At 35.7% G+C, this 12458-nt stretch overlaps 1 protein-coding gene across 1 annotated transcript in view; it reads right to left on the bottom strand.

Moving 5' to 3' along the window:
• The window catches only part of TOX3 (TOX high mobility group box family member 3), a 245318-nt gene that overhangs the window by 140810 nt on the left and 92050 nt on the right, over positions 1-12458 (bottom strand). Inside the window, exons 5-8 of the mRNA XM_046899430.1 lie at positions 9310-9468; positions 7699-7822; positions 6015-6292; positions 3945-3998 (exon numbers count right to left, since the gene is read on the bottom strand). The gene's annotated coding sequence lies outside the window, so the exon portion shown is untranslated. The remainder of the gene's footprint in view (positions 1-3944; positions 3999-6014; positions 6293-7698; positions 7823-9309; positions 9469-12458) is intronic.

Here is a 12458-nt window from a genome sequence, read left to right as displayed (position 1 = left end):
GGAAAACTTTTCCCTGCAAGCTGATAAAGCAATGAACATAACACCACAAAATATTCTTGTATCTATTCAAACTAGGGCTGGTTCTCAGATTACTACCATATTTCTGTGAGATCCCATTGTGAATCCAGTGCTGCTCATTACAATTACCCTTTCCAGATGCATAGTGATTCCTTTTACAAGAGGTGAGGGTTGCTGGGGAAGCAAAAGCTAAGAAAGATTACTATCAAGGTCAAAGAACTTCCTTAAATTTGTTTCTCAGAGGAGACCAAAATGCACACACTTCTCAGTGGTATCAAACAAAGTCAATTTCCTGCAGCCCAAATTTTGCTCATCTGCTCTCCTTCAGCTCTGAGCCAACAGAGCTCCTTCTGCACTGGTTGTACATCGCTGAATGGAACAGATTGTCTTCAAGGGATACCTCTATTTACCCCTGTGTACAAAGCATTCAGTTTCATGGATTATCTCCCTTCCCACAACCTAAATCTCCTTCCAGAAATGGCATCCTTTACGTCAGACAAAAGAGGACTCTGGATGAGGTACAGCAACATCAACTCTTTCCAGAGCTACCATTGAGGACAGAAAAGGACAGTCAATTTTCCACAGTGCTGGAGGCCATAGGGAAGAAAGTACCTTAGTTTTATAGAATTGCTAAATGTTTTTAGGATTTTAATGATTAAAATCACAGAATAAAAGTGGAAGATGTTCATGGCACAGAGTTATTTGGGTAGGAGTCACCTTCTTTTAAAGAGGATGAAGAGTACTTTGTGGACAAGTTTGCTGTCTGCAAACCAAAACAAGACTAGTTAATAAAACAGAATTACTGAGTGCTGTTATCAGCTCAAATTAAGAACTTCGAAGTTCATTATCATCTTTAGAAAACTTAAAGATCTGAGAAGTGACTAGTTTGTGAGGAACATTACCCGTAAAGTGGATATTCCTTGCTTTTATCTACACTTGATCATCTGCATTAGATCATTGAGGTGTGTGGTGTGCAATGATTGTTTAATATCATCAGGGAATTTCACACAAAAAAAGTACATAATATTCCAGGATTTTCCATGGTTTTCTCTCGCTGGCAGAGTGAACTTACGGTGGTCATAGTGAGACATGTCAACCATCTGTGTTCTTTTCCCCAGCGCTGGTTTTAGCACAATTCAGTTGGTGAATTTTTTTACTGTAGGGAATTTATTTCTCATTATGACTTGATCAAGATTGGGCATGATTAAAGCATAGATAAGTATCTTATGGGAAAGCTTCTTTCAAGGCCAAGTCTTGTTCATACAAATTATAATTGCTTAACGATTTTCCATGTCGATTCCTAAAACGAATGTTACAGTGAGTTGCATATAATCAGTAAAGTTTCTTCCTGGATTAAAATCGCTTCTTTCAAAATTATATTTGCCTTTCCAAGGAGAACAGCTTTGTTGAATTAATATTAAGATAGGTATGAGCTCTACTGAGGCACACGTAGTGATGTCTGATGACTTGGTTCTCTGTTACAAACATTCTCATGTGTTCGGATTGACTGCTTTTTTTTTTACAGCAGTTGCTTCTATGTACTGTAACTTGAAGGCTATGGGATTTTTTTTTTTTTTTTTTTTTTTTTTTTTTTTTTTTAGATTTTACAGAGTACTTCAGAGAGCACTATAGGTACAGAAGTATTTCAGAGAAAATTTGATGGCAGCATGAGGGCTATTAAATTTGTTATAAAAAAACAGTGAGTCCAAATTTCCCATTCCAGATAAACATGTAATCAGCATGACTGCATAGGATTTGTATATAAAATTATTTTACAACTGTTCTTTACAGCAGCTCAGTAAAAGGTTGACTATGCAGGTTTACACACTCATAGTTCAGAAGTGCAGATTTTTGGAAACGATTTCTATGTAAAGATGAAAAGATTTAATGCTAAAATATCTCAGGGACAGCATGAAAAAATTAAATGTGAGCTTATGTCAGTAACATACAGGTAAAAAAAAGTGGAACTTTATAAAAATAAAGTGGTAGTGATATCTTCTGGAAATAGGGAAGGTGGGAATAGTTTTCTATGTTAGAAAATTTCAGAATAAATACTACTTAGTTATCAAAAGTAATTAGAATATTATTAACCATTGCATATTTTTTTTTAGGCTCATAGTTCGTAATCCAGTAAGCTGATGGAAAACTATCTCTACATCTGCTGAGTATTTTTGGCAATACGATACAGCCTTGTATTTTCCACTGGTACTTCAAATACTACCACAGCATGTCTAAGCAGAATCAGTATCTCCAGAAAGTCACCATTTAAAGAAATTCCCTTAACCTTAAGTACAACTAGTTTAAGTATAATCTTAGGAACAGGTGTCTGTATGGGTTATCAAATGCAAATATGTGTTTGATTCATATCTACCATTAGTCAACAAGAACACCACAGTCACAAGGCAATGTACTATCCAAACTATGTTTACACCTGCTTTCAGGTAGAAAGAATGACTCACATATATAAATCTTTTTCTAGATATCACAATAGAACAAATACACGCAGATGGTCACTACCCTGTACCATTAAGTTCCTCTCACTTAGGATTCTAGCCAGGAAATAGAAACTTCACCGTTGGAGAGACTCATAAATAGTTAAGTACCCTCTACCAACAAGGGATAAAAGGGAAAAATAACCAATAAAACTACATAATGAACAACCACTGAACAAACAGAGCTGTAGCGCTCAAACATAGTCAAGTTATTGCCTAGGCTGTTACAAGGATTTTACAGTAATATCATCTGATTTTCTAGCTTCACAGCAATTATATCAAAGGTCTTTTACTCATCTCAGATGTGCATAATTGTTTTTAAAATAAATTCTGTTATGAAGTCCAGAGTGGAAAAGAAAAACAAGAAGCCTTTCAAGGTCACAGATAATCATGTTTGATACTATATTTGTAAACTTTATCATTCTAAATCCTAAAAGTCAACTGATGGTATATTCTGATTCCTAGAATACAGTAAAATACAACATTTTCTGTCACTATAGATAAGGGAAGCTCAACTTCTTGATTCTAGATAGGAATGTGCACAGTTCAGGTTAAATTGACTTTGGCTTCATCACACAACATCTGAAATCATACTGCAGTTCTCCAGTGCTTTTAGGACATAATTAGATAAATTCATAGATTAAGCTACTGGCAGTACTTGCTCTTCTGTGAATAGTGAACCAATTCCACAGCACATTGAAATACAAACTGTAGTTGCAATACCAAGTTGGCAGTGCATCTTTGCTGCCGATTGTTGTGTGCCATATGGACCCACTTAAGCTCTTCCTCTTTTGGCTCTTGAAGAGAAGTCAGCCATTGTGGCCAGTCATGAGGTCAGTTTGGAAACCAAATGGCCCAGGTGCAAAAACTTCAGCAGGGACATCTGCATCCATGACTGTTTTTTTGGGTTGTTTTTTTTTTTTTTTTTTTTTTTTTTTGGCTAGATTCATCTCTACCCATATTTATCTGCCTTGCGTAATGTTACCAATTTCTGCCAAATAGACCCCAATAATTTCGCTCTAATTTGTATAGTAAGTGATCACAAAATAAACTCAGTATATGGCTATTTTTTGCATCCTATTCAACTCTTTAAATATGAAAAGAGCTAACATTCTTTTTTCAGACTTTCTTCTATTATGCACACAAATTCAGGTGAAAGTTTTCACAAACTCAAATGTGGATATTAATTATTTCTTTTTAAAAAGTTTAATCCCAGACACCAAAGAAAGTTGAGATACTCAAGAGAAAAGATTAAAAATGTAATTATACTGATACTGATACAGCTAGAGCCTCATTCTTTGTACCAAATATGAATGTTTTATCCTTTGATATGTAATTCTTAAACAGGCTAAATAGACGCATATTAATCAAGCTTATTTTGTGCTCAACAATATCAGTTAACAAATATCTACTGGATATTAATATTATACTTACATTTCCTGCCACAATTCTCTCAGATGCCCAAATAATCATAATGGTCTCCTCTTGCTGAAACAAAAAAAAACCGAAAAAATAAATATTTGAATACTATTTGAAGAGCAATTTAAATGCATTCTAAAATAACTCATGCATTTCATATATTAATATTGCTCTGTTGGTACAAGATCCTCAGTTTGTCACTCTTAACACATCAAGTTTAACCTTCAGTTTGGACAGAGTACAGGCAAAGAGTACCTGTACAAAATCTCGATTCTCAGGTCCACCACTATGCTGATCAGATTGGATATTGGTCTAGCAGCATGCAATGCGAAAATCAAGGTCAAAAATACAGAGACTTTCTAAAACAATATTTAAAAAAATAAATAAATCTTTCATAAGGTATACAAAATATATATGTATATATACATGCATATATATATATGCAACTGAAAAAGATAGGTATAGTAGAATTCTTCTAGTCTCTAAACTATCACAATACAGTATACTTCTGGTTTCACATTATACTTTATTACAGATTTCTTATTTTTAAAACAGATTAAACCAATCCCCTTTTTATTTTGATCTGGGGAAAAGTGTATAACTCCCTCTAATGTAATTCATCTTTGCCCTGATTTCCCACTATGTTTCATGTCAAACATACACAAAACACTTTTATCCCTGGGTTATTTTTCCTGAGGTAAATTCTATCCACTGGACATAGAATTTACAGAAAAATATTACAAAACGTAGACAAATAGATTACAGGACTAAGCAGCTTTGCACCAGGCTGGAGTAGGCTGCTCTGAAATGAAGATGTACAAGCAAATAAAAATGGCGACTGGAAGCTGCATCCTGATAGAAGTAGTTCTTAATTCTTAATTTTACTTCACCAAAACAATGTCAAACTCCCTGAGTAGGGTTAGCACAATGCTATGCATGGGCTGTGAGGAAATTACTGCTCAGCAGAAAAAAAAAATTCTAGTCTGCTGTGTCCAGAACAAGTCCACAAGAATGTTTTTTCTCCCAAGAAAGCAGGTGACCATCTGGAACTCAGTCAACTGGCAGTCATTTGACATGACGCCTTTGTCAAAGGACTGACAATGGCTCAGTAGCAGACACACACATGCTTTTGGAGAGCCCTAGAATTTATCAGCTGATATTTTATACCAACAATATGGAATAAATACATCCAGGAAATTATTTAGAATTCCAGACACATGCAGCACTGATTGGCATCTCAATAATGCCTAAGAAACATTGAACTTTCTTTGCTTGATTTTTATGCATAGATTCTGTCTCATATTAGTAATGAGCTGTTCCATTCCAGCCAGTGCATTTCCAGGTTGCATTGCCCGCTTTCAATGATCACTGTGTCTCAATTTGAGCTTCATGCTTTAAAATATAAACAGTTTGCAGCTGTTATCTAATTTAGATATTTATATAATCTATATATAAATATTTTCCTGCATACACCCTATGTGTATATGCTACATTGTTTCTTTCCACCTTTGCTCTAATAAATACATAACAGATCTGAACTATCTGGGATTCAAAAGTTTTAAAGAATTACTAAATGTCTCTGTTGTATTATGTCAAAGATGAGTAATAATTCACTTATGTAAGGCTCTTTAGGTAACAATACAGAAATAGTGTGACCCTGATGTTGTATTATGCTGAAATTCTGCTTTGTTGTTGAGTTAATATCAGCTGTAGCAAGCAAATTCAGCATAATTTTTCCAATGCAGGATACAAATGTCATCTGAGTCCCTCTCTATGCTGCACACATGAAGATATATGTGACGGCCATACTATCTCTACAGCATCAGCCTTTCCAGAAGATAGTGGCAAGAAGCCAAAGTCACAGCCTGTTCTCTAATGAAAACAGAAGAGATGATAAGAGAAGCCACAATCAACACAAAACATACAGGCATAGATCTTCACAAACGTAATGCCACATATTTGTGCATTCTGTTTACCTTTGAAGCTTTCAAGTAAGCCTTCTTGGATTCACCAGTTTTACACTGGCTTCAAACACATCTGGAAGTACGCTACATTACAAAATAAAGAGAAAAAATAAGAGCGTACCTTACCAAAATATGACTGGAGTCTTTGTTTCCTGGAAAACTCTGTAAAGAAATGAAATGTGACACCTTCCAGAATATTTGCCATGAAAGTCTTTAGTTATAGCCAGAACCTTGAGGATGATCTGAGATTTCTCTTTTTTTCCTATTGTTCCTTTGTTATCAAGTTACCTACCAGGAAACCTGCAAACAGTCAACCAGGCATAACTAGTGCATATACAGGAGTCTTCACTCCCCGCCACTCACGGACTATGACCATTCAGCTGGCTTACCTATCTCAAGCTGTTAAAAAAAAAAAAAAAAAAAAAAAAAAAAAAGATATAAAGCAAATATCAACTTATATTATATCTAGGTTGCTCCAAAAATAATACCTCCTATTTATTTCCACGGAACACAGAACAGATACAAGGAGCACTATAACACTGTTTGATAGAGCAAATTCTCAGCCACAAAATATTATTTTTCAACATAGTCACTACCGTTAGCTATGCATTTTTTGCCAGTGATGAACAAGAGCCTGCACACCTTGCTCATAAAAATCTGCACCAGCAGAGGTGATCCACTGTTTCACAACCACTATGGTGGTGTCATTGCTAGAAAAATGTTGCCCACACAGTCCATCTTTCATTGGCCTGAATGGAAGACAGAAGGCACCAAATCCAGATCATAGGGTGGGTGTGGTAGGACAGTCCAGCCAACACTGGCTATGTGCTCTATGATCTTCAAACCAATATGGGGCCTGGTTCTATCACATTAAAAAAGAAAGGTTGTCTTATTCACTGGCACGACAGGAATTTTGAGCCTTCAGCTTAGTCGGCAGTCAGAATTAATGGTTTGTCTGAGTTCCAGGAAATCCAGAAGGATCACCCTTACTGAGGATTGTGTCTTGAACTTTTTCTTCAGCAAGGAATTCAAATGTGGTCACTCAATGCACCACTGTTTTAACTCCAGCTTGTAGCGGTGTAATCACCATCAACATCACCAGTAACGATGTGACCCAGGAAACTGTCCCTTTCTTTCTCATATTCAATAGGTCCTGACAAAGTTGCGTAAAGATGTTTTTTCTCTTCTTGTGTGAGCATTTTTGGGACCCACCTAGCACAAACTTTGTGATATTCCAACATTACCACCATCTTTTCCAATGCATCAAAGCAAATACTCAGCTCTGTACACAGTTCCCTGGTGGCAATCTGCCAGTTTGCGCAGATAAGGTGATTGATACTTTCTTCATTTCATGGTGTGACAGCTGTGCATAGCTGTCTGGAACATGGCTTGTCTTTCACATCACTGTCACCATTGCTGAAACACACCACACACCAGCTCACTGTGCTCACATCCACTGTTTGATGTCCATGAACATTCAGCAAGCTTCATTTAATGTCATTTTTTCCATTTGGAGGAATTCAATGACACACCTTTGCTTCATTCGCACTTCCATGTCAGGTGCCCTTTGGACAGACTGCACCCCTGCTGCCATTTGTCACATGGTAAGAATATGCAACAGCATATTGATTGGAAGGTTCAACTTCTACCATCATACCATTAACATTCACCTCTGATTCTGTGGGCCAACATAATGAAATAGGAGGCATTACTTCCAGAGCAGACCTCATAAATTATTAGGATCGTGTTTAAATTGCATTTATGAGGTCATTACAATGTGCCTTCTTTGAGAGCTTCAAGCTTACCTGTACTCTGCAAACATGGCTAAACATCAAGTTTCTCTAAATCTTCATGATCTCAGCATTAATGCAACATATTTACAATGTAAATGTAATGTAACAGATAAATTACTCCATCTGAAGAGAACACCTAGGAAAATGACAAGACTATTTTTAAATTTACTGTGAAAATACTTAAAAAGCAGCACAGTATTTAATCATATGCATCAAACCAAAAGTGATTGTCATGCTCTTAGCAAGACCAAAAATATAACAAGCTTAAAAGAAATACCTCTACATCATACTCAGACTCTACAAAAAGACCATCAGCACAAATGTAAAGGATTTGGGGGGTGTGAGATAAACCAGCCTTGAATAATAATCTTCTGGTAAGTTAAAATGCCAGATGATCTTTGTGAGTTCCAGACAACAGCTGTATTCTTAAGGCCTCATGTACAGCTATCTGACCTGTTTTTTAACAGTGTAAGTAGGTAGTGTTGTTATTTTCGTATTACTTAAAATAATATCCAGCACAAACATTTTTTAAGAGAAGAATTTATGATATGACTTCACAGGGTGTCTCAGCATCCTCATGCTGTTCTCAGAATATTTTTAGTGGGCATTTGTTCAGTAATACAAGCATTTAAAGGCAATTTTATAATTTATTTAGCACTTTGGGGCAAACAAAATGCATTCTTCCAACATAATATGTCTATAATAATGTTCACAGCTGAACAGTATTTTTAGTCCAAATGCAAAGCTCCGAATATCCTTACATTAGCACTGTTTTTGACAAGTTCTTAATTAATTGTACTCTTTGATACTGTAAGCTATAGCAGATCAACTACATAAAATGAGATGTCAAATCTTCCCTATACATCTGGCACAATGCTATTACTTTCATTGGATCTTTACAAGACATCAGATATGTTAATATTTATGGGGTATACACTGAGGAATACTGCTAGAATTAATAAATAATAAAGCTAATATTTTTTGCAAAAAATAAATCATCAGATATCTCATTATAAACGGGTTGTCTTCAGTTGTATATAATTTAGTAGAGTAATAAATAACAAGAGAACACAGTGCTGATGGAATTATATTCCATTATTCAAAATATCATGCTACTCATAAGAATATTCCTTTGTGTTCAAAATCATTGAAATAGAACTGGTTTAAAATTGAAGGTACTTTCAAACAAATAAAATGAGGTTGCCTCTAATGTGTCAGCTCGACGTTAATGAATACATTTATTTAAGTCCTACTGCTTTTTTGATGTACTTCAGATTCATCCTGGGATGTGTCTTTGGCAAGATGTAGCTCAGAAAGTCTAGCCCATTGTTCCTATTGTCTCAGGAATAATAGGCTTCTTCCTTGAAAAAGGTGTTATCTACTTATTTTAAGGTTGCCGCTGAGTCTTAACTGCAGTATCCATAGAATTCAGGCAAAGCATGTGTAGTCACCAGAGGCACAGCTATCGCATAAAAGTCTTGTTCTGAGCACCTATTGACAAATTCTTGAGAAGACTTTGTAAAGATCTAGCGTAAAAGTGTGTTGCAGCAATGATGTAACAAAAACAAAATATTTGATGTATATCAATAATCACATTCAACATTTTAAATAATTTTGTCTTACCTGTGATGTAAGCTAGTCTCATATAGTTTAGTTTGGTAAAATCACTACCAAGCATGTTCAGCATGGTCTTTCAGTACAAGAAGATAACATGCTGCTCTCTCAGGATCCCACAGAGTGCCATAGGTTCCTTTACTGCACAGCTGAGATTTCCACAGAAGGCTAGAGAATAAGTATAGAGTTCTCATTAAAAGCCAAAGGGAAATTGATACTGAACCCCACTAGATCTCCTTATTTTTAAAATCCCAGTCTATCCTTCTTGACACGGACATGTCTTCGTTGTCTTTCTATGCAATGCCTATGCCTGGTATGCACTGTGCAAGAGTTAATTAACTGATAGTAACATAACTAAGAAACCGTGGCCATGGATCACTGTAATTTGGTTTCAGACACTGACAACCAAAATTGAAATACAATTTTAAAATTGCAACCCACTGTCAAACACAAGGGAAATAAGAATATCAACATGAGATTATGATTAAACTACAGAACCTTCAAAAGTAACTCCTGGCTCTCTTGCTTTATTTTCTTAAAACTCGCTTACTATGAAGTTCCTAATCTATACACAGTGCATGGCTAACATTTACATATGATTCTAGTGAATCACTAAGCTCAGTTTGCAATTGAATTTCTCAGTATGTGACTTAGTGAACTGGTTTTATGTCAGAAGCACATAAAAAAGATAAGCATGGACACATTTTCAGCCCACAGTAAATAAGTTAACACTGTACTGTTTAGTTTTCTGTGTCTGCTTCTAAATGACTAAGTGATGACTTGTTTAGGCTTTAGGGGGTTTAAATATATACCGATCAAATATTACATAGGAACAGCTTAAAGGGAAATGACACAAAATTGATGTTTAATTGATTAATTTACAAGTCAGGGACTTATGAGACTAGATGCTAATATAAAGTGGAAGGCATAAACTAAATTATCCACCAGGTGGATTCCATTACATACCTATGTCTGCAAACTTAAAATCCTGATAACACAAGCAATAATGCTGCAACAGACGGTATAACACTACCTAGCCAGTAGGAAAGCAGCAGAATGTTATTTACATCAATTGCCATTGTTTGCAACAGCTCTGTGTCGATTTACACACAGAGATGATGTGGTTCTAAGGAATCTACAAAATTGCTCCCTCTTTTCAATCATCATTTACGAGGTCCAGGTTTTTTGTTGTTTTTTTTTTTTTAGTTTATTGTAGTAACACTGTTAGGAGGGGGGAGAAGCAACCCATTTACATTGAATTTTAATGATATTATTATGCAGATGAGACAAACTGCTCTGTATCTAAGAAAAACTTTTAAGCGAAATTTGCAGTAAGCTGAAAAAGAACTGAAACTCATGGGTTTTTAGAACCAACCTCCTAGAGATGCCCAATACTCCTATTAGTGCCCTGTATAGCCCTCTACTCATTAACCCACGTGATGCAGAGATTGTATGCTAAGTGGGACAACAAGAACATCAGAGAAGCAGAAGAGAAATGGGCAGAGCAATGAAAAATAAGCATTTTGCCTATTCTTTTTGTGCTGTAGGCTACAAATGGTGTGACTACAGGAACTTCTAGAGCTACTGTCAGTGCTGAGGTAACAAATAAAAGGGGGTCCATAAACCTGGTTCTAAGCCACTTTCCATTTTCATCTTTCCTTTATTTGCCATTGGACTCAAGCCAGCAAAGAGTGATGATGTAAAATATAGATTCTCACATTCAGAGTCTGGAGCTGGCTTTTGGGATCTCTAGTTTCCACCTTCCCACATTTAAGGTTCAAAGTTCTTTACATTGATATATAAAGTCTGTAAAAGAGAACACTACTCTTTATTTTGAGGGATACCTACCTGTCCTACTTTAGTTATTCAAAGACAGTTTGAAACCTATTCTACAAATAACTGTATAGAACTTAAGGCGTATGAAGAGTCCCACTGAAATCAACAGAGCAGGCAAACCACAATGTTATGCAGATAAGCGGTGTGGGACTGGTGCTTTGGGCATTATACATCTGCTTCTTCTCAAAAGATAAGATGAAGTAAATCTTGTTTTCCACCTGTGCACTGTGTGAAAAATAGAACTCGGGAGAGAAGCATCCTAAAAAGATAAGTGACAGTAACTCTCCTGGAGTTATTCATAAGTTCCTGTACAACCACATGTCTAACAGCTAAAGATTACCAATATAGAACAGAGAGATAAATTGTACAAGAAAGAAAAAAAAAAAAAGGTATTTTTAAAGGCATAATGGGAAAAAATATAGGCTCATTTGTCTTCATTTATTTATTTTTTAATTCCAAAGTGGTTACTCTAGCCATTTCTTTAATGCAGGAATTCTGTGTGTTTATCCAAGTAAGTATGTAAGCATTAATAACATAAGAACATGGACATTGTTTGGGATTAAATTAAAACCACTTGCCTTATGCATGCTCATTTCCTTTTTTACTACTCAATTCCCCTATGATGCCATCTGATCACTTCTCGAATGTCCCCTGTGCTTTTGCCTTAACAATCTTGCCTGGTAGGCCATTCCACACGTTTGTGATTCTCGGCATGAAAAAAATGCTTCCTGACATCTGTTCCGAATTTGTTTCTCTTAAATTTCCATTTATGCTTCCTTATCCTAACATCTGTGTCATTCTGAAAACGGTAATTCAGATTGACGTTATCTGTGCCATTTAAGATTTTACATTCCCTAGCTGAAAGCTACTCGTAACCACGTAGTGTTTTTGCAGTTCTTATTGATAGTTAGTTTAGAAACATTTCCTAGTTGTAATTCTCATGGTTTAGGTCATACTTTAGCTTTGTTGTTGGATTTTTATTCTCTGCTCAGGCACATTTCCTTCAAATTGGGGGCTAGCTCTGTACTCAGTGGGACAATTTTAGCCCATAGGTCTTTCCCACAGCTGTTGTATAAGAGGAAAACAAGTAGAATTTGGCCCAATAAACTTAATGTTGGTATCGAGAGGATTGTATATTATGCTAATTCCTGCTGTGGGTTTATAGTGTGCCTTTAGTAGCTCTACAAATCCTGCACTTAGGAAACATTTCAATCATTTCTCTGAAAGGCTTAAATATAGAACTCAGTTGTACTGAGTGAATATTACTCATATGTTCTGATAATTTCACCCTATTTTGTCCAGACAATAAAAAGATCATGAAA

The sequence above is a fragment of the Gallus gallus genome, chromosome 11, assembly GCF_016699485.2.
Source record: "Gallus gallus isolate bGalGal1 chromosome 11, bGalGal1.mat.broiler.GRCg7b, whole genome shotgun sequence".
Lineage (NCBI taxonomy): Eukaryota > Metazoa > Chordata > Aves > Galliformes > Phasianidae > Gallus > Gallus gallus.
This window is presented reverse-complemented; position numbering and strand designations above follow the sequence as displayed.